This window comes from Tamandua tetradactyla, chromosome 3 (genome assembly GCF_023851605.1).
Source record: "Tamandua tetradactyla isolate mTamTet1 chromosome 3, mTamTet1.pri, whole genome shotgun sequence".
Lineage (NCBI taxonomy): Eukaryota > Metazoa > Chordata > Mammalia > Pilosa > Myrmecophagidae > Tamandua > Tamandua tetradactyla.
In genome coordinates, this window is record NC_135329.1 from 44,213,341 (window position 1) to 44,237,373 (window position 24,033).

The window sequence follows — 24,033 nt, forward strand, 5'->3', positions numbered from 1 at the left end:
TCCCGTGGGGAACAAGGTAGTCCGAAGAGTTGCTTTCCCTGTGCACAGAGATCAGTTCATCAGTACAAAGTGCCTTCCCTGATACCTGAGACAGGCTGCTGTGGGTGCCTGTTTTTTGTTAGAGACTGGGGATCCTATCTCTTGGGGAGGAAGGGGAGAGATACAGAGTGAAGACAGTCAGACAATTGGCCAGTGGCTTTTGTTGGGTCCAATACCACTCCCCTTTCTCCAAGAGACCCAGAAACCTTAGGCATACATGGACAGAAAGGTGAGGCCAAGGAAGCTGGCCAAAACTTATGCTGTGACCAGCTGTGCGCTGTGACCAGCCACCAGGCATTTCCAGACTGGCTGTGGGCAGGGGCAACTGAAATATCTACAGCCAAAGGTCATCCAAAGTGGGAGCCTTGGGGCTCCCAGACTCATTGGGCACGCAAGCAGAGTCTCCACCAAGGTAAACACTATCCATCCCCCAGCTCCAGGGATAACAGCTTTCAGCATGCATTATGAACAGTGGTGTTGGCTGGCATTGCACTGAATCTCCATTCTGAGATTCAGTGGCTGTGGCTCAGCAAGCTGCCACAGTCTGCAAGAGGAGGACCTGATAGGAAGAGCTGACTTAAGAGTGCCATCTGCTGGAAGGAAGTAGAAATTCTGTCCAGCTTTTATCAGACCCTCAAGTAGTATTGCATCTGCTTCATGAGATCTGGGCCTTGGTTTTCTGGGAGATTATTGACAAATCAAGGGCAAAATGGAAAGTTCATGCAAAACCAAGCAAATACAAAACCTTAGATGAGTGAAGGAAATCAACTTGCAAAATAACTTTATCAAGATAATCAAATGTCCCAAATGCAACAGAAAATCATAAAGCAAATGAAGAGTCAGGCACATATGGCTCAGCTAAATGACAAAATTAAATCACCAGAGGATACCCAAAACTTGGAACAACTAATCAAAGCTGTCCATAATGACCTAAAGATATCAATGATTAAATGATAGCAAGATATGTTCATAATTACCTAAAGGATTTGAAGAAGGGTATAAAGAAGAATTTGAAAGAAATAGAAAAGTAGCAGATCTCACAGAGATTAAAGATACTGTAGACAAAATTAAAATATACTAGACACACAAAACAACATATTTGAAGAGGTAGAAGAAAGAATAAGCAAACTAGAAGACAGAACAATTGACCTTGAGCACATAAAAGAACAAATGAGAAGAAAGATGAAAGAATAGAACAGGATTTCAGGGAAATGATGGAACACATGAAGCATGTGAATATAAGAATCACCAGTATCCCAGGAGAAGGGAAAGTAGAGGGCTAAGAACATTAGTTGAAGAGATAATGGGTGAAAGCGTCCTGGCTTTTATAAAGGACATAAATATGTAAATCAAAGAGGTCAAACAAACTCCCAAATAGAATAAATCCAAATAGGCTTACTCCAAGACACATACTAAGCAAATGTGGAAGAGAAGCAGAAAGTCCTAAAAGAAGCAAGAGAAAAGCGAATCACTACATACAAAGGAAAGAACATAAGATTGAGTTTGGGCCACTCAATGGGCACCATGAGGGTGAGAAGGCAGTGGAATGATATATTTAAGATCCTGAATGAGAAAATATTCTAGCCAAGAATTCTTTATCCAGCCAAATTATCCTGTTGCTTCCTATGAAACGGAGATTGAAGGATATTAAGGAATGATGAGAAAGAAAGAATGAAAGAAAGAATGAAAGAAAGAATAAAAGACAAACAAAGATGGGTTAAGGGGGTCTGAAGCTCAGCTATAACAGACCAGAGACATCAGACAACTTTATTCTTAATTGGTTCCTGCTTATATACTGCAGGGTTCACGTGACAAAGAGTATGCATGCACCTGGTGAGAATACAGAGTGCTTACTTAAGATGACCACAAAGAACCTGGGGTTAAGACAAAACAAACTTTCTCTCTTTCCCCCAGACTGTTCTCCATTAAGCAAATTACTACCTCCTCAATTTCTTGCTGCCACTTTGATGCCAGCTGCTCCCAACAAATTCTGCAGGTCTTGTTTAAACCCTTGGCTCCTACATTACCCTTCAAAATAGAGGGAGAGATTAAAATCTTCATAGACTAACAAAAGTCTGAGAGAATTTGTCAACAAGAATCTGCCCTACAAGAAATATTAAAGGAATTTCTGTTGACTGAAGAAAAAGACAGAAGAGAGAGATCATGAGGAGGATACGGAATTGAATAGTATCAGTAAGGATAACTTAAAGGATAAAAAGAGAGAGAGGAAAAATAATATATAGATCTGATAATAAAAACTAAAAGATAAGATGCTAGGTTGAATAACTACCTTTACAGTAATAATTTGAATGTTAATGGACTAAAGTCACCAATTAAAAGATACAGAATGGAAGAATGAATTTAAAAAATGTGATCCATCTATATGCTCCTTGCAAGAAACTCATCTTAGACCCAAGGATACAACAGAATGAAAGTGAAACAATGGAAAAGTATGCTCTAGGCAAGCTATAATCAAAAGGAAGCAGGAGTATCTATACTAACATAAAATAAAATATACATTAAATGTAAATATGTCATAAGAAACAGGGAAATACACTGCATATTAATAAAAAGGACAATTCTCCAAGAAAAAATGACAATCATAATATTTATGCTCTTAATCAAGAAGCTCCAAAGTATATGAAGCAAATATTAACAAAACTGAAGATGGCAATAGATATTTCAACAATAATAGAGGGATACCTCAATACACCACTCTTCCTCTATAGCTAGAAAAACCAGACAGAGTATCAACAAAGGAAACAGAGAATTTAAACAACGTGATATGTGAATTAGACCTAACAGACATATATAGATCATTATACACCAAAACACCAGGATACGGATTCTTCTCTAGTGTCATGGAATGTTCTCCAGAATAGATACTATACTGAGGCATAAAACATTCTTTATAAATTTAATAAAATTGAAATTATTCAAAGCACTTCCTTTAATTACAGAAGAATGAAGCTGGAAATCAATACCCACCAAAGAACCAGGACTTTCCCAAATATATGGAGAATAAATAAGCCACTCTTAAACACTGAGTGAGTCAAAGAAGAAAGAAGAGCAAACTAACCCAAAGCAAATAGAAAAAAGAGAAATAACCAAGATTAAAGCAGAAACAAATGAATTGGAGAACAAAAAACAATAGAAAGAATCAACAAACTAAAAGTTGGTTCTTTGAGAAAATCAATGAAATTGATGAACCCCTAGTTAGGCTGGCAAAGAAAAAAAGAGAGAGGACGCAAATAAACAAAATCAGAAATGAGAGGACGAATGTTACCATGGATCCTGAAGAAACTAAAATAAAAATCATAAGGATACTATTTCAGCAAATCGGTGGGCTATAAGATTATTGTAAAAAAATCAGTAAAGTTCTAGATATCTTAAACAAAATGAACAATTTCCAAGAAACACACAAACAAGCTACGCTGACTCATGAAGAAATAGAAGATCTCAACAAACAATTACCAGTAAAAAGATTCAATCAGTCTTCTGATATAGAAAAACCCAGGGCCAGATGGCTTCAAATGGGGAATTTTATCAAACATTCCCAAAACAGCTAACACAATTCCATTCAAACTTTTCCAAAAAAGTGAGAAAAAAGGAACACTACCTAACGTTTTATGAAGCTAACCTTACTCTAATACCAAAACCAGATATAGGCACTACGATGAAGGAAAACTAGAGACCAGTATCTCTAATGTACATAGATGCAAAAATTCTCAACAAAATGCTAACAAATTGAATCCAATGACACATTGAAAGAATTATACATAATGACCAAGTGGGGTTTATACCAAGAATGCAAGGGTGGTTCAACCCAAGAAAATCAATCAATTTAATTCAACATACTGACAAATCAAAAGGGAAAAATTGCATGATCTTATTGATTGATGCTTATAAAGTATTCAAACAAATTATCCTTTCCTGATAAAAACACTTCAAAAGGTAGGAACTGAAGAAAATTTCCTCAATGTCATAAAGGACATATATAAAAAACATAATCAGCATCATACTTACTGGTGAGAGATTGAAAGCATTCCCCCTAAAATCAGTAATGAGACAAGGATGACAATTGTCACCACTATCTTTCAACAATGTGCTAGAAGTTCTTGCTAGAGTGATGAAGCAGAAGAAGGGAATAAAATCCATACAAATAGGAAAGGAAGAAGTAAAACTTTCATTATTTGCAGATCACATGATCCTATACTTGGAAAATCCTGAGAAACCTATGACAAAGCTACATAAGCTAATAAACAATTTCAGCAAATTGGTGGGACACAAAATTTCTGTACAAAAATCAGTAATGTTTCTATACATAAATAATGACCTAACTGAGTAGACAATAAAGGGAAAAAATCCATTTGAAATAGCAACTGAAAGAATCATGTATCTAGGAATAAGCTTCACAAGGGATGTAAAGACTTGTACAAACCAAACAACAAAGCATTGCTAAAAGAAATCAAAGCCCTAAATAGGTAGAAAGGCATACCATCCCCATGGCTAAGAAGGTTGAAAGTTTAGGTAGATGACAATTCTACCTCAATTCATATATAGATTCAGTGTAATACCAACCAAAATCCCAAAAACCTAATTTGAACACTTGTAAAAGTAGTTATCAAAGTTGTTTGGAAGGAAACGAGACCTTGAACATAGCTAAAGATATCCTAAAAAAGAAGAGTAAAGCGGAAGGACTAACACTTCCTGATGTCAAATCTTATTAGAAAGCCACAGTGGTCAAAACAGCTTGGTACTGGCACAAAGATAGACGTATTGGTCAATGGAATTGAACTGAGAGAGCATAGATAAACCAGCAAATCAATGGTCAATTGATCTTCGACAAGGCCCCGAAGTCCACTGAATCAGAACAGAATAGTCTTTTCAATAAATGGGCTTGGGAGAACTGGACCTCAATAGCCAAAAGAATGAAAGGAGACCCCTACCTCACACCCTATACAAAAATTAACTCAAAATAGATCAAATGCCTAAATATCAGAACCAGTACCATAAAACTCCTATAAGAAAATACAGGAAAACATCTTCAAGACCTAGTAATAGGCAGTACTTAAACTTTACACCCAAAGCACAAGCAACGACAGAAAAAAGTAGATAAATGGGAACTCCTCAAAATCAAATACCTCTATGCCTGACAGGACTTTGTCAGAAAGGTAACTAGGCAGACAACTTAATGGGAGAAGATATTTGGAAACCATATATTGGATAAAAGTTTGATATCCTCTGTACATAAAGAAAGTATACAGCAGCCAACAAAAAAAATAACCCAATTGTAAAATGGGCAAAGGAAATGAATAGAAATTTTTCTTAAGAGCAAGTACAAATGGCTAAATGTATTTGTAAAATGAGATATAACCCTTACACTTACCAGAATGGCTGTTATTAAACAAAAAGAAAATTACAAATGTTGGAGAGGTTTTGGAGAAATTAGAACACTTATTCACTGCTGGTGGGAATGTATATTGGTACAGCTGTTGTGAAAGACAGTTTGGTGGTTCCTCAGAAAGTAAATATCAAATTGCCCTACAACATGGCAATATAAATATTCAGTATATATCCAGAAAAGCTGAAAGTAGTGACATGAACAAACATTTTCCCACTGATATTCATAGCAGCACTATTTACAGTTCCTAAAAGATGGAAACAATCCAAGTACCCACCAATGGATGATGGATAAGCAAAATGTCATATATACATATGATGGGATATTATGCAGCAGTAAGATGAAATGAGGCCTTGAAGCATATGCCAACATGAATGAACCTTGATGACATAATGCTGGGTGAAATAAGACAGATACAAAGGGATAGATGCTGTATGATCTCATTATTATGACTCTAGTAAAGGTAAACTCAGAAGCTTATAACATAGAATACAGGGGAACTAGAGGTACACAGAAGTTAGAGATGTGAGAGCGATTACCCAGTGAGGTTGAAGTTAAATATAAGGGAATGAATAGAAGTGATGTTAGTTCATTAGTGGAGTTATAAGTAACATTAACATATTGAAAATGAATATGATTGAAAGGTATTGTATAGTGTCATGTATCCTACTTATTAGCTCTACAATTATAAATAAGTTCTCGCATGGACAACTTCAAAAGTTCGACCTTGCACAGAGAGTCCATAATAGAGGAGAAGCATATAGGGGGAAACTAAAATAACATTCTATAGCTTATAGTTAACACTAAGACATCAACAGTACTACAGCAATATCAGGAGTAAATAATTGAGGGGAGGAACAAGAAATTAGAGTTTTGTTTTGATATTTGGAGAGGCTGAGTTTATCAATTCTTTGTCTTGTTGGACCATGGAAAACTATCTAAAATTGAAAGTGCTGGTGATGGTACAACAAAGTGAGGGCACAGTAAGACATGGTTTGTTTATTTTGCACTTTATCTATGCTAATCAATGAATGGAGGGGGCCAAAGTGTACAATTACTGAGAAACTGAAAGGTGAATGATTATATATATATATATATGTATATGTATGATAATATAATATATATGTATATGTATGATAATATAATATATATATGTATGTATGATGGAATATTGTGTGGCTACAAAAAGGAATGATCTTGTGAGGCAGAGAATGAACTGAATGAACCTTGGGGACAATATATTGTACAAAATAAACCAGAAACAAAGAAAAATTATGCTAAGGTTTCTTCCAGAAAATACTTATACGAAAATTGGACCCTAGACTTAGCTAGAAATTATAAGTATATTTCTAGACACTGAGACACTGAGCCATATGTGTATACGCTGCTATTTCCCTAAAATTTTGAGTACCTCTGTGCCATGTAAGACTCAGAGCTGGGGTTCTGCAGCTCTGAAAGTCAGCATTCCTACAAACAATAACAGTTAAAGCAACCAAAAAAGAGGTCAGGCTTCAATGAGAGCTAAAAATGAAGCTGATTTATTTGGCACTAAGGTAAATAAGAATACAGGGCAAAGGAAGATATTGTATGTATTCTAAAGCCTCAGAAAATCAGGAAGGCTCATTGTCTATAGCCTAAATTTTCTATAACACACAATATAAATCACTCTGCCTGGATAGTTCATTTAAACAACCCAAACACATGGAGCACATATCAGAAATGAGACCTTGCAATTCTGTATAATTTAATGTAATACCTGGGTACATCCTAGACTATGGTGTGCTGATATTAAAATGTATTGGTAGAGTCACTTGAGGGGTTGGAGAACAAATATGGGACTATTAAACTTTCCTACCTGGGAAACACCTGGTACTCTCTCAAACATTAAGGAATCCCAAGTATAGGCAAAGCTCTTGATTTTGAGTGTGCCGTTATGAAACGTATTTCTATAGTAAAGAAGCTAAGCCTACCTATGATTATGCCTAAAGTTGCTCCCAGGAAACCTCTTTCATTGCTCAGATGTGGCCTTTCTCTCTCTAAGCCCAACTCTGCAAGGAAAATCATTATCCTCACCCCTACATGGGACTAGATGTCCAGGGGCATGAGTGTCCCTGACAACATGGGACATGACTCCTGGGAATGAGTGTGATCCTGGCACCATGGGATCAACAATACCTTCTGAACCAAAAGGCGGAAAAGAAATGTAACAAAATAAGGTGTCAGTGACTGAGAGAGTTCAAGTAATGTTGAGAGGCTAGTCTGGAGGCTACTCTTATTCAAGCTTCAGCTAGCTATCCTAATTATTATGGTTTGCTAAACCCCAACCAACTTTATTCCTGTCAACCCTAAAGAACACCTAAGGATCTAACTGAGACTCTACAAAACTTTCATGCACTAAGTTTATTTTCAAGAAATCTATAACTTCTATAGGTTGCTTCCTAAGCCAGAGAAGTCCTGAAGCTCAGAGGGGCCATCCCCTCCAAGAGCATCAACTAGTCCATCCCCCTATCCTATATTGTTGACACCCCATTTAAACATGAAAACATTAGATAGATCCCAAAGATCCCAATAGATTGGGAGAAGGATCAAAGGAGAAGGAGGAGCTATAACAGAGACTAATAGGATTTAACAGATGACATGACTGCTGAATCGCTATATTGATATTTCTTTTCGTCTCCAGTGTTTTGGAACAGCTAGAAGGAAAAATCTAAAATTGTGGAATGGTAACTCATACCAAACTTTGAAATCTGTTCTGTATCTATGTGTTAAAATGTACTTTGAAAATAGTTTGTGTGTGTTTATGCTATATTTCACAATTAAAAAATGTTAAAAAAAAAAAGATAAAAGACACAAGCAAGGTGTGCCTTCTCCTTAAAAATTGTAGTTCTTGTGGTGGCTGCTTGAAATTCTTGGTTTTCCTTGGATTTGAACTCTGCTTCCATTCATACAGTAATGTTCTCTGCTCTCTCCCTTTTGTGATTTCCTTGTTGTTCTCCTTATAAGCTTCCAGTAATCCAGATGAAGACACTGTCATTCAGTTGGACCACACTTCACCTAAAAGGAACATCTTCAGGCCATCCATTAAAGAATGGGTTCACACTTACAGGGGTGCAGATTAAAATTACAAACATGTTTGCTGGGCTACATAAGTCAAGTGCCAGCAATTATAAGCAATTCTCTTATAAACCTTCAGTGCAAGGAATGAATTTAATCCTTTAAAAAAGTGACTACATTATTACCTTTAAAAAAGAAGTATCAAAATCACCAGTTAAAAGTAAAAAAAAAATAATAAGTCTTTGTAAATGTTCAAACAATGTATATATTGCTTGTGACATCTTTTTCAGTTCCCTGTGCCCTACGGATGTCACATAATTGCAAATTGTAGCACAGAAATTAATTATCATCTTCAGTTCTTTGGGAAAATAGTATCTTCATTTACTTAAAGAGTAAAGATCATTTATTAGGGATTCATGTGGAATGGCAGCTGGCTCCTGGAAATACTGTGGTAATTTTTCTATAAGGCTCACGGTTAGAGCAATGGAAATTTAAAAAGTTCTGGCAGATCATCTCAGAGCATTGGAGTAATCAAAGGAAACCATAACTTGTCCAACATGCTCCTGCATACTTTTATAGAAAGTTGCCTATGACAATCTGGTAGTGAAAAATGAGTATGTCCTCTGTGCCCAAAACACCTTCATGCTTTGTGCCATTAATCCTTGAGCTTACTCTATGGTCCATCATTTATTTCTGAGAATGTAATTAATTTCATTTTATTGTTTTAAGTTTTGTTTTTATGCCTTTGTCACTGTTTTAAATATATCTAGGTGAATATATATGTGTTTGTTTTTTATTGTGTTTGTATCTGGAACATTAAATTTATCTTCCAGTTGGTTTACCCATGCAAGCTTGAGATAGGACAGAATAAAAAAGAAGCATTGAGGTACTCTTTAAGCCTTCTTGTCTTCCATGATTTTTCAAGAAAATTCCTGTCATTCATTCAACCACTTCTATTTGTGATAGTTAATAAATATTTCACAGATACAGAAAGAGTATTAGTGTTCCCCCTGAGAATTTTTCACAAAGCTTATCATAAAGCCACATTTGTTTACTTCTGAACTTTTTTAAAAAAGAAAAAGTTCACAGAGATGATCTTTCTCACTTTATCTCTTAACCATTCCCTCCACAATTTTCACAACTATTCTGAATATAGAATATCCGTTTTGCACCGTGCTTCATTCTTGCTAATGTTGAGATTTATCAATCAATAGGAAGATCTTGCTATTCATAGATTTTAAGTGCCATTAGTTTATTCCACAATGTAAATAAACTATGGGTAATTTATCTACTTTGAGTATACCTACTTTGAGTATACCATTTCCTTCACATCTGCCATGGGCAATAGTGTATCATCTATCACTTTCTGTGCAACTGTTTGAGTTTCTCTATGTGTTTTTCCACAACTGTGGCATAGTAGGATGTTAAGGGTGTTTCCAGTGGGCTTGTACAAAATGGTTCCTTCAGTCTTTGGATTGCCAGAATGTATAGATTCAGGGTGGGAGGGATGTGATTTATGCTCAGAGCAGTCCTTCCTTTTTAATACAAACTGTCATACAGATTCTGTCATTGACTAAGAGGTGAAACAAGGTTGGGGAGAAGGGTTGTAGGGGATAAATCTAAATGAATAATTGACAGGTCCTCGGGTATAGGCATTTTTACTCTTACTAGATATCACAAAATGCCTCCAAATTTGTTTCAGCGATTTGCTATCTCTCTCCAAATAGTTTGATTTTGTCAGATTTTTACATTTGTGCCAATCCAAATGGTATGAAATGACAGCTTTTAACCTCTTTCCATAATTGCTTAGTGATAGTCAACTATGATTTTTTTTTGCCAATCAATTTTCCTTATATAATGTGTTTGCTTTTTGTAGTTCTTCCATGTCCCACCTTGGCTTAACAACCTTTCTTCTTGTTGAAAATTTAATTTTTCTTTATGAACTGCTGCTCATCCACACCACCACCTTAGCTCCAACCCTCTCCAGCTGCAGATAAGAATAGCACAGCATTTTGAACATAATTAACAGCATTGAAATATATATCTGAATGTGATTAAAGTGGAAATTGTTAGATTGTATATAGGATAATTAAAAATGTTTTTTAAAAATCTGATGAACTACACTACACAAACAGTGAGCCCTATGTTAAACCAGGGACTATAATTAATAGTACAATTATAAAAATTTGCTTTCATCAATTGTAACAAATTTTCCACACCAATGCAAAGTATTAACAGTAGGATGATTTATGGTAATCCTGTATTTTATACACGATTGTTCCGTAAACCCACAATGTCTCTAGTAAAGAAATAAACCTCACAAAAAGCAATAAAATTCATCAAAAAGGGAAAAATAACAAAAAAGAATGTAGAATCTTTGTTTGTTTGTTTTCAGATCCTGGATAAAAGCAATGGCAGAGGTGGTTGTGGAAATTTTAGGGAACTTTGAAAATACATGTGATGGATACCAAACTACTTTATTATATGTTTTATAATTATTTTATTTTACGCTATGGCTTGCCTTTAAATAATGACAATTTGTCTATAGTTTCTTTATTATAAGTGTTTTAAAGTTAATTTTATCCAGTTTTTTATGTACTTTCCTTAATAGATTATGCTTTTGGTGGTCCTCTTGATGAAATCTGTCCTTATTGAATCATAAAGCTGTTCTCACATATAAATTCCTCTAAAACTTACAAATTTATCCATTCAATGTAAGGTCTTCTCTATGAGGAATTTTTTTTTGAGTATGTTGTACAAAGGAATCTAATTTAATTTTTCCAGATATTTAATTCATTTTCCCATTTTCAGTTCACCTATGAGTTTTATTTTTTCTTATTTCATAAATCAAATTTCTAAAATGGGTAAATTTATGTCTAAACTCTTAGTTACTTTCCATTGATTTTTTAAAACATATATTTAATTTCTCATACTCTATGGTCTTTGCCATGGCTATTCAGCTTCCTTTTCCTTCTCCTTCATTTACATTAGCATTGATCTTTCTATTCTTGGCCATTTCATATTAATTAGAAATTTCAGAATGACATTTTTAATTTGTGTGAGCAGTACTGTCCATATTTGATTGGAATTCAATGATATGTAACATTAATTTTTTTGTATATGTGTTAATTTTCACAAAGAAAAGAAGGAAAAAGAAGTGGTGATAAAAATATATATATTTATGCCTTCTAGCCTCCTATATTCTGGAGCACCTAGATGTAAAAATCTGAGAGGATCATATGGTAGCCCATGACAAACTGTGGGATCTTTTTTTTTTTTTGCCATTTAAAAAAATATTTATTTATTAATTAAAAAAATTTAACAACAAACGGACTAAAACATTAATGTGATCATTTCATTCTACATATATAATCAGTAATTCACAATATCATCATTTAGTTGCATATTCATAATTTCTTAGAACATTTGCATCAATTTAGAAAAAGAAAAGACAACAGGAAAAGAAATAAAAAGAAAACAGAAAAAAAAAGATTATACATACCATACCCCTTACCCCTCGCTTTCATAGATCACTAGCATTTCAAACTAAATTATTTTTTTTTGGATTTGGGGTGTGGTTTATTTTTTGTTGTTGTTGTTGTTGTTGTTTTTGTTTGTTTTTTATTAATTAAAAAAATTAACTAACACAACATTTAGAAATCATTCCATTCTACATATGCAATCAGTATATTGATTTGTTTGTTTGTGTTTGTTTGTTTGTATTTTTTGTTTTTTTATATATTTTTTCTATTTTTTATTTTTATTATTATTTTTATTTTTTTCTCTATATTATCATTCTATATCTTTTCTGTTGTTTTGCTAGTTCTTTCCTAAATCGATGCAAATGTACTAAGAAATGATGATCATACATCTATGTGATGATATTAAGAATTACTACTAACTTTAATTTTTTAATTGACATCTTTAATTTAGTGAGTTTTACTTAAATACCTGTAACATAACTGTCATTATTTATGTTAAACTTTCTATGCTTTAATAAAGTTTTAGAAAATTTAAAATAATGTTTTGCATATTTTTGTTAGATTTATTCCAATATATATTTTAGATAAATTGCTATTGTGAAAAGGAGCATTTAATTAACTTTTATAACCTTTGTAATGGTTGATGATTTGTTCAGGGAAAAGACTGATTTTTGTATTTAGATCTTTTATTTAGCCATATTACTGAACTATTTCTTTGGTTGCTATAGTTGTGTAGATTTTCTTTGATTTTTTAAAAAATTTATTTATTAATTAAAAAAATTCACAAATGAACTAAAACATCAACATAAATAATCAGTAATTCACAATATCATCACTTAGTTGCATATTCATCATTTCTTAGAACATTTGCATCAATTCAGAAAAAGAAATAAAAAGACAACAGAAAAAGAAATCAAATGAAACAGAAAAAAAAGATTATACATACCATACCCATTACCCCTCACTTTCATTAGCATTTCATACTAAATTTATTTTAACATTTGTCCCCCCATTATTTATTTTTATTCCATATGTTCTACTCGTCTGTTGACAAGGTAGATAAAAGAAGCATCAGACACAAGGTTTTCACAATCACACAGTCACATTGTAAAAGCTATATCATTATTCAATCATCCTCAAGAAACATGGCTACTGGAACACAGTTCTACATTTTCAAGCAGTTCCCTCCAGCCTCTCCATTACATCTTGAATAGCAAGGTACTATCTACTTAATGCATAAGAATAACCTCCAGGATAACCTCTTGACTCTGTTTGGAATCTCTCAGCCATTGACACTTTGTCTCATTTCACTCTTCCCCCTTCTGGTGGAGAAGGTTTTCTCAATCCCTTGATGCTGAGTCTCAGCTCATTCTAGGATTTCTGTCCCATCTTGCCAGGAAGGTCCACACTCCTGGGAGTCATGTCCCACATACACAGGGGGAGGGTGGTGAGATTTCTTGTTGTGTTGGCTGGAGAGAGAGGCCACATCTGAGCAACAAAAGAGGCTCTCTTGGGGGTGACTCTTAGGCCTAAATTTTAAGTAGATTTGACCTATCCTTTGTGGGGTTTTTCTTTAATTTTTTAATGAAGTAATCATACCTGTAAAAATCAATAGTTTTGTTTCTTCCTTTCCAATCCTTAGGCTATTGTAATTTTTCTTACACTATTCTATTGAATGCTATGTCTCCAATAATATTTAGTAAAAGCAATGGTGACTATCGCTGATTTATTTCAGTTTTAAAAAGAAAAGTTAAATTATCCTTTAACTTTTAAGTAGGCTATTAGGCTTTTAATGCCTTGCTTTATTAAGACTTGTTAATTTGTTAATATTTCTAAGGTAGCTGAAATTGCATAATTATGGGATTTAAGTGATCAAATGATAAGATATCATATTATTTGGGTTTGTAATTTCTTAATTTGCTAGTTTACTTTAATAATATTTTCTATTATTAAACCACCCTTGCATTCTTTTTTTAGGCTCTATTTGATCATGCTATAGATAAGTATTTACAATAAAGATTTTCATATATATGTGATGGAAGCTGAGATATGAACATATTCCATACAAATAATTATACGCACATAGAAAATACCCTTTAGTGAAATATATGAAAATAGCAAGGTGTTTTTTCTTTTGTTTGAAAGATTACAGGTGAGTTTTATTTTTTTTCTTTCACCCTTTTGAATTGTAACTGTCTAATACAGCAATAAAATGTATATTTGTTAGTGTAATTACATTGTATAGGTGTGCTGAACTAATTTAGACATTCCTATGTTATTGGACAATGTTAGAAATAGCACATAAATAATCAGACTTTTAAAATATTTGATATCCTTTTTCGTTATGTCCTTAAAATAGGTTCCAACAAACAGAATTTCTTGATAGAGGATATAAAACGTTGATTTTTACAAATATGGTCAAATTTCTACCAAGATAAATAATAATGATTTACGCTTTCACCAATGAATGTCTTGTTCACCAAACTTTGTCACTGTGGAGAAGTACTTAAATAAATATTCTAATGTGGAGGCAAAATGACATTATTTTATTTATTTACATGTATTTATTTCCACAGATGTTAGACATATTTTATATGGCAATGTTTATCTGTAAGAGGATATAAAGTTCATTATTTTGAAATTATACCTTAATCTGAGAAAATTCATCTTTAAATATACAGTTTTTCTCTCAAAGAAATTTGTATATTATTTATGTATTATTTCTCTCCCTGCAATGTTAAGATATGCGTCATAGGGCGGGCCGCGGTGGCTCAGCGGGCAAAGTGCTTGCCTGCCATGCCGGAGGACCTCGGTTCGATTCCCGGCCCCAGCCCATGTAAAAAACAAACAAACAAACAAAATACAATAAAACAAGAAGATGTTTCCCTTTCTTCCTCCCTTCCATCCTTCCTTCCTTCTCTCTGTCTTTCCTTCCCTTCCTCCCTCTCTAAAAAAAAAAAAAAGATATGCGTCATATTTTCACCATTATTATTTCCATTCCTTGTGGCATATTTAATGTTGGGATGGAATATTTTTATTTTAAATATTTCTCATGATATTAATGACATAGAGGAAGCATTTTTGTGTTCGATCTCATTGAACTGACTCCATTTAATATCAATTTATTTATTATTATTATCACTATTATTAAAATATAACATATATATAAGAAAGTGTATATATCATAGTTTTATTATAATACATTATCACAAAGTATACAGACTACTGTAATCACGACCTTGGTCAAGAAATAGACCATTACTCAAACACCAGACACTCCCCTATATTCTCCCTCATTCTCTGCTCATCCTCCCTTTACACTGGCCCCCTATGCACAGGCCCTTAGCTACATTTCTACTCTCATTTCACTTCTCCCTTACCTTCACATGAATTCAAAGCCGTGCTTTCCATTTCCCAAATCATCCATTCTGCCTCTTTTACAACCTCATGTTCATTGTTACCTTGCCAGGAACACTCGTTTTCCTTTCAATTATTTGACGTTTTAATCTTAAATATATGAATTCATTCATTTCTGAAGAACACTTTTGAATTCTATTATCACATGTACTTGTTCAGTCACATTTTTACATTCACTTGTTTGATTGTTCCATTAAAAATGTACTGATATTGCCATTAACCATTAGTACAAGAGGTTCGTACTGTTTCAGGGATACTTCAGTATTCTATATTTAGTACCCATCATAGGATTTTGCAAGTTTACAGTTCTAAGGCTGTGAAAATGTCCAAATTTACACAACAGGAGGTTCCCTTCACTCAAGAAAGGCTGATGCCATCTGGAACAACTCTATCACTTGGGAAGACACCTTGCTGGTGTCTGCTTGTCCCTTGCTCCTGGGCTCCATTGCTTTCAGCCTCTGTTTCCTGTGGGTGTTCCTCACGTGGCTTCTCCAGGGCTGGGTTTCATCTTTTGGCTTCTTTTGGCTCTCTCCAGGCTCTGGCTCGCTTACCATATCATGGAAAGGCAATGTCAATGTCTGCTGCGCTCTGTGTCTTCAGATGCCTAGGTCTTGTGCTGGCTCTTTTGTCTTTGTTGCTTTGGATCTCCAAGCTTTGGCATCTGAGCTTTCTCCAAAATGTTCCCCCTTTTAAAGGACTCCGGTAAACTAATCAAGACACACCTGAAATGGTGTGGAGTCACATTTCTACCTTATCAAAAGGCCACACCTACAATTGGACGTGTCACATCTCCATGGAAACAATTCAATCAAAGTTTTCCACCCTAAACGATAGGTCTGGCCCTACAAGATTGGATCAGGACTAAAACATGGCTTTTCTGGGGGAATGTAATAATTCCAAACCAGCACAGATATAATCTACCAAAATAAAAATATCCCCCAAAGATAAAGAAATGGTAATGACAAAGGTAAGCAAGTTAAAAAGTTGAGATTATTCGAGTATCTGTACATACATCTTTGCCCCCAGAAATCAGAAAAAACAGGTTCTATAAAATCACATGGAAATTTCACACACATACACACACTTGCACTCTCACAAATACAAACAACTGTCTGTAAAATTATCTCAAATTTAAACTATAAATTATCTCAGAACAGAACTTTAGTTTACCTCTCTGATAGTGGTGTCTTTGTATCTAGGTGTAAGGCATTAGAAAAAGCTAGCGCCAAAATACAGAGACAAAGAGAATAGGTCAAAGCAAAAGAAAAGGGAAGATTAAATTTGAAACATTATAAGCATAGGAACATCTTTCTAAATAACTTTAAGATGAAAAAAAAGAACCAAAACAATTCTACATGAGTGCAAATGAGAATACCACTTTTTGAACATTAGGGTGTGCTAATGAAATTCACAGAGAAAAAGTACAACTAAATGCAGTTAAGAAAGCAAGCAAACAAGAATGGCTGGAATACATGAATTAGAAAATCTATTAAAGGAACCAAAAAAAATTAAAAGGAGAGAAGATGAAGTGAAAATTTATTGAAAACAAAAGATATAACTTTTTTTGAAGGGGGGTGCATGGTCCAGGAATCGAACCCGGTCTCCTACATGGGAGGTGAGCATTCTATCACTGAACTACCCATGCACCCCTAAAGATATAACTTTTTAAATGAAACTAAGATCAGATTCTTTGCAAAGATTTCTAATACAAGCAACAATTCGGGAGAGTTAATACAGGGAAGCACAAGACCCAAATAATTTAAGTTAAGAACAGAAAAAAAGACTATGATGCTTTAATGGATTTATTTTTCAATCTCAGGAATGTGAACTATTATTTTCTGCCAGTAAATTCATATTCCAGATAAAAATTCATGCCGTGTTTCACCTCAATTTTATTTTTAAATCCAAGTTACTATGAATATAAACTTTTACAAAGTATGACAAATACATATTAGGGTTATTATTTACCTGCATTTATCAAAATGTAAAAGGCAAAATATTTATCCAATAATTCCTTACTAGGTGTTAATTCCACAGAAATCATCACCTATACATAGAAATGTGTTTGTCCAAAGATGCTGAGTGCCATCAAAATTTTAATATCCCCAAATTGAAACAGCCTACATTTCCATCAACAAGGAAATGGTTGAATAAATGATTGCATATTCATTTTATGGAATATTTGTACTTTTATTTATATACCTTTGCATAAAAAGTGATATGTTTACACCAATTAAGACATCTACAAGTCATCAATTAATTCAAGAAATATTTGTTGAAGGTCTATGAAGAGGTAAACAAGACAAGACCCCTGACTGCAATATCCTAGTGACTGGGAGAAAATAAAAAATGCAGATATTGAAAATAGCAATAATAATAATAAATGCATACACACATAATCTTGGGTGGTGATTTGAAGTATCTTGAAGGAAAACAGGTTCAATATTAAAGAATGACCAGCACGTGAATGAGGAAACAAGGCATGGATTTGTCTGCGTAGACCTCCCTTGGAAGGTCACATTTGAGGTAAAGTGTAAATGAAGAGGAGAAAGCCTTGGAAACATGGCAGGGAATATTTTTCCCAGGCAGAGAAGGCAGCAAATGCAAAGGTCCTGTGGTGCATATGACCTGTATATATGAGGAGCTATGAAAAGTTTGGGGAGGAATGAGTGAGGGGGAAGTGGTGGGAGATGAAGTCAGGTGCCCATATACACAGGGCCTTAGCAGTCATGTAAGGACTTTAAATGTCAGTTTACATGCAGTCCGCAACAAATAGAAGGTTTTTGAAGCAGGGAGTTATACGGTCTGACTCAAATTTTAAAGCATTATTTGTTGGGTTAAAAACAAACGATTTGGGGCTAGAGTGGCTTAGATCACAGAGGCAGTAGTAAAAATTCTAAAAGTGATCCCAGCTGATGCATATATTGAAGGTAGATTTCATAAACCTTGCTTTAAAAAGGGGGTTATAAGTATTTATTGGTATAAAAAGTGTAGAACTAAAGGAGTGAAAGAATACATACTAGGGTGGGCAATGGTGGTGCAGTGGTAGAGTTCTCGCCTACCATCCTGGAGATCAGGGGTTCGATTCCCGGTGCCTGCCCATGCAAAAAAAGAAATAAAAAATACATGCTAACTTGGCACCAGTACTGTTGGAAGGAAAGTTGGGTTTTGATGTGAAGGAAGTGAGTTTTGATAAGAAGATAGTCTTTCGTACTTTGTTCAATATATAGCTATATTATTTGATGGTTCATGATGAGGATGCTTTTATGTATTTCTTTAAAAATGTTTATGGAAAAATAGGTTAAAAGAGGGCAAGTTGGACCCAGGAACACCAGTGAATAGGCTATTATAATCTTGGGGAAAATAATAGCTAGGCATCATTAATTATCACAAACTATGCCCTTTCAGAATTCTGTTATTATGGACTCCTTACACTAACATTAGGTTTATATGAGGATCTTCTCTCTATCCTATAATAACTTTGATATAGAAGCTCAATCAGATTTATATCCCTTTTCCTATTACAGTATATGCACAGAGGAGGGGCTCGATACATGTTAAATACATGTAAAAAGTGAATTTGTATTCATTTGATTGTAATTCATTTTCTTTATATCTTAGTGAGTTTTTGCATCTTCTCTTTGAGACATTTTAAGTGTAGGGCAAGAGATCTTATGCAAACATGAAATATTTTTAGGTATGTGGATAGCATGTGTGAGCACAGCAAAAAGGTATTAGGAGTATAGAGCAAAAAATCTGTCTCTTCTGTAACTAGGTTTCCTTTGCTAGTGTTTGGAACTCTGGATTTAACTTAGCTGCTTTGCTCAATAGTCATTTCAATCATATTGTCAGGATGGAACAGCCAAGATGAGGAAGCCCATTCCAGGATCATCATTCAATAAATATTTACTAAAATATTTATTGCTATCAGTCTCTCTTGCATATTTCCTCAGATTGAGTGGAAATAAATTTGTAATACAGAGAAAAAAGAATGCAAATGATGCCATTAACCCTAATGCCTAACAGTTCCTTCTGAAAACTGGGCAGAGGGGTATTTGGGTAATACAATCACCCAGGATAATAGAGAATTCTTCATCTGTTTGTCATAGCACTTGTTAGCTCTTGCTCCAACAGTATATTATTTTATTATAAATACTTATGGGTCTGTCTCTATAACTAGATTTATTTAACATTGAATCCCAAACATACCACAATATCTTGGACATTCTAGGTTTTAAATATATGTTTATTTAGCAAAAGAATGAAATATATATTTATTTAACAAAGAAATGAAAAGAACAAAAGAAGTGAAATAACAAATAAATGAATTATAAGAAATAAATGAGACAGTGTGGTAAAAAAAATTGTAACTTCCTTTAAGTATGATACTCTTTAATTGATTCTTGGTAGAACTTTAATTTTCATGCCATATGCATTATATTATGCAGAGTAAAAAATAGATTAAAAGCCTCAGAAATTTGCAAAATTTATTTTAAGATTTATTTTATTGTTTGTATTTCAAAAGTATGCCATATGTCAAAATACTACAAAGCTAAAAACTTTTAATGTACTGGTAAATTGAAATGCAAAGCTTATCTCATAAGAAATTTTCATACTACTTTTTTGGAAGAGAATGTATGCCTTCATAAAAGCATCAACCAAGAATAATTTAAGTCATTAGAATTAGTTAATATCCATGTGCAGACGAAGAGTTAATGGGTAGTCTTAGTAATCTGCCAATCTTTGAGTGTAAGTAGCTCCTTAGTGTGTAATGTAAGGAAAGCAAACCCAAAAAATATAAACCCTATTTTAAAAAGGTCAAATAGTTGCACTGGGCAGCTGTCAACTCAGGTTCAAACTTCAGTGTAAATGCTGTTATGTTGTACTGGCAATTGGCTGAAGAGACCAAAGCATGTTACAAATGACTCCCACAGTCTTAAGGTAAGATTGTTTTGAAGTTTTAAGTATTATGTAAATTAATACAAAGTTCTTTCTTGTAAGACAGCAATTTAGTATATTAGCATAGTGTGATGGTTATGTTCTGGTGTCAACCAACTTGGTCAAGTGATGATACGCAGTTGTCTGTTCAGGCAAGCACTGACCTGACCACTGGTGCAAGAATATTTTGTGACTGATTGAAAAAATGGAAAGTGGATATATTAAATCATCAGTCAATTGATTGCATCGGTGGCTGATTACATCTGTGATCAACTAAGGCATGTCTCCCACTAATGAGATAATCCAATCAGTGAAGGCTTAAGGAAGAAGAAGAGAGACTTTTTCACTGCTTCTTCAGCGAGCAAGCCTCTCCCCTGGAGTTTGTCAAGACTATTCACTGGGGCTGCCAGCTTCACAGCCTTCCTTGCAGATTTTGGACTCTTCCATTCCCATGGTTGTGTGAGGCAACTTTATAAAACTCATATTTACAGATATCTCCTGTTGGTTCTGTTTCTCTAGAGAAGTCTAAGTAATGCAACTTGGTACTGGGAGAAGTTCTTGAGAAACAGAATCCTAAAAATGGGTTTTTACAACTGTTTTTCTAATTTGATCAGTCTCAGAAACACGAAGGACTCTGTTTCCATTAATCAAGATGGTACTGAAAATCCATGGGGTGAGTTGGCAAAAAAGATATTCAAAGTAACACTATAAGATTCTGCTAATTGTACACTTGTACAAGGCAAGGCTCTGGGTGAGAACATTTTTGACATCTTTCTGGAGTTTTGTGGAATTAAGAGGTAGAATGATGTTGGCTGTTTGTGTTAAATATGCTAGATACAGTGATGAAAGAAAGGGATGAACTGAAGGCTTCAAATTTACAAGTTAAGTGCTGTATGAATGGTGCAAAAGTGTTCATGTTTGCATTGAAAGAACATCTTATTTCCTGTGGTTACAGAGCTGAGACTTCTGGAAGCCAGACACAGAGCCTCATTGTACAAATAGGAGATTTACAACATAAACTAAAATCTCAACCTATCAGGGTGTCTGCTGTTAAAGTAAGGGCTTTGATTGGAAAAGAATGGGATCTTGAATCCTGGGATGGGGATACATGGCTTGATAACGATGGTGATGGGGAAATAGAATCCCTGGATTCTGCTCAGTCTCTGCTGGATAGACCTGCAATGACTGCCCTGAGGAAAGAGCTTCCCAACTTCCATCCTGCTTGAGGAAGCAGTTTCCCACCCTCCAGTCTGCCCAGAGGAGTCTGCCATCCAACCTCCACTTAACAAGATTAGTCCTCAGTGCCTGCTAACCCTGTAACCACCTTCCCTAGGGAAACACCCCTCACTCCTCTGTCTGGAGTGACTAATCCTGTTTCACCAAATGAAACTGAGATGGAATGCCTTGAAGTAATTGGCTTGAAAGACACTTCTATTTTTTTTTTTCATAACCAATCTCCAACATCCCTTTTTTCTTCAAAACCTATAGTAGACTAAAGTCCCAACAAGCCCCCCAAAATTAGGTACAAAGTGTAACTCATGAGAGGATATGCTGTACTCCAAAAGAACTGCATGAGTTTTCTAATCTATATAGAAAGAAATCAGGGGAATATGTGTGGGAATGGATATAAAGGGTGTAGGATAATGATGAAAGGAATATAAAGGTGGATCAAGTTGAATTTATTAATATGGGCCCACTAAGAAGTGATTCTACATTCAGTATTGTGGGTTGAGGAGTCAGAAAGGGCATTCATAGTTTGTTTGGATGGTTGGCTGAAACCTGGATCAAAATGTGTCTGACACTACCTGAGGTCAAAATGCCAGAATTGCCCTGGTGTAATGCAGATGAGGGGATCCAACAGCTTAGAGAGATTGGAACGTCAGAGTGAATTTGTCAAGGAAGACCTGCTCACACAACCCAGGAATGTCCAGAGCACAGATCTTTCACTAGAACCTTAAGAAACAAATTTATGAGGCTAGCTCCATCATCCCTGAAAATGTCTGTAGTCGCCCTTCTCTGTAGCTCAGATATTACCGTGGGAAATGCTGTCACTGAGCTGGAATCCTTAAACATAACGGAGAAGATTGGATTGGATCCCGAGGTGCCAGAAGCCATATGGGGACAGTTAATCAACTTAGACAAGATGAACATGGCCACCATAATGGGCAGCAGACTCAAAGCAGCAGTAAAAATAATTTGACTTGCAGAGACTTGTGGGGTTGGCTAGTAGATCATGGGGTACCTAGTAGTAAAATAGATGAGCAGTCTACTAAATTCTTGTTTGAGCTCTATAAGCAGAAGAATTCTACATCAAGTGAACAGAAGCTTAAGTTGAACTACAAAAACAGAGGGTCATGGCCTCTCAATAAATTCTCAGACTTGTGACAGTTTACAGACCCAGAGCCCCTCAAATTAGAGGAGGGCCTTGGGGAAGGACCCTTTAACACTGACCAAAATTCCTTCTGTTAAACTTTCTCTCAGCTTTCCTCAAGAAGACCTAGACTTTTACCAGGTAACAGTGCATTCAGAAAAAGGAAGAAATCAGATATTTTGGGTATTACTAGATACTGGCTCAGAAGTGACACTGATTCCTGGAGACCCTGAGCATCACTCTGGTCTTCCAGTCAGAGGATGGGATTGTGGAGATCAGATGATTAGGACAGAGTTTTAGCTCAGGCCCATCTCTCTGTGGGTCCAGTGTGTCCCTGGGCCCATTCTATGGTCATTTTCCCAGTTCCAGAATGCATAATTTGAATTGACATACTAAGAAACTGGCAGAATCTCTACCTTGGTTCTTTTACTCACAGAGTAACGGATATTATGGTAGGAATGGCTAAGTGGAAGCCACTAGAAATCCCCCTATCTAGCAAAATAGTGAATCAGAAGCAATACCAGATTCCTGGAGGGATTTCAGAGTCTAATGCCACTCTTAAGGCCATGAAGGATGCAGGGGTAGTGATTCCCTCCACATCCCCATTCAACTGTGCTATATAGCCTGTACAGAAAACAGATGGGTCTTGGAGGTTGACAGTGGCATCAATTGCAGCTGTTGTTCCAGATGTGGTATCACTGCTTGAGTAAATCAACATTTGCTTGGTACCTGGTATGCAGCTACTGATCTGGCAAATGCTTTTTTCTCAATAGCTGTGAGTAAGGATCACCAGAAACAATTTGCATTCAGCTGGCAAGGTCAGCAGTATACCTTCCCTGTCCTGTCTCTGGTATTTCAATTTTCCTGCCCAATGTTACAATCTTGTCTACAAGGGCCTTGAAAATTTTTCCCTCCAACAAGACATCACAATGGTTCATTATCCTGATGATATTCTGTTGATTGGACCTAGTGAGTAAGAGGTGGCAAGAGTAGTTGCCATACTCTAGACTTATTGTAAGTTATTTGTGTGTCAGGGGATGGGAGATAAATCCAACAAAAATACAGTGGCCATTTACCTTAGTGAAATTTCTAAGTGTCCAGTGGTGTGGGGCATGTCAAGATATCCCATCTAAGGTGAGGATAAACTGTTGCATCTGGCTCCTATTATGACCAAAAGGAAGGGGAAACACCTAGTTAGTTGGCTTCTTTGGATTTTGAAGACAACATGTTCTTCTTTTGGGTATACTACTCCAGTCCATTTACTGAGTGACCAGGAAAGCTGCTAGTTCTGAGTGGGGACTGGAACAAGAAGAGGCTCTGCGGCATGT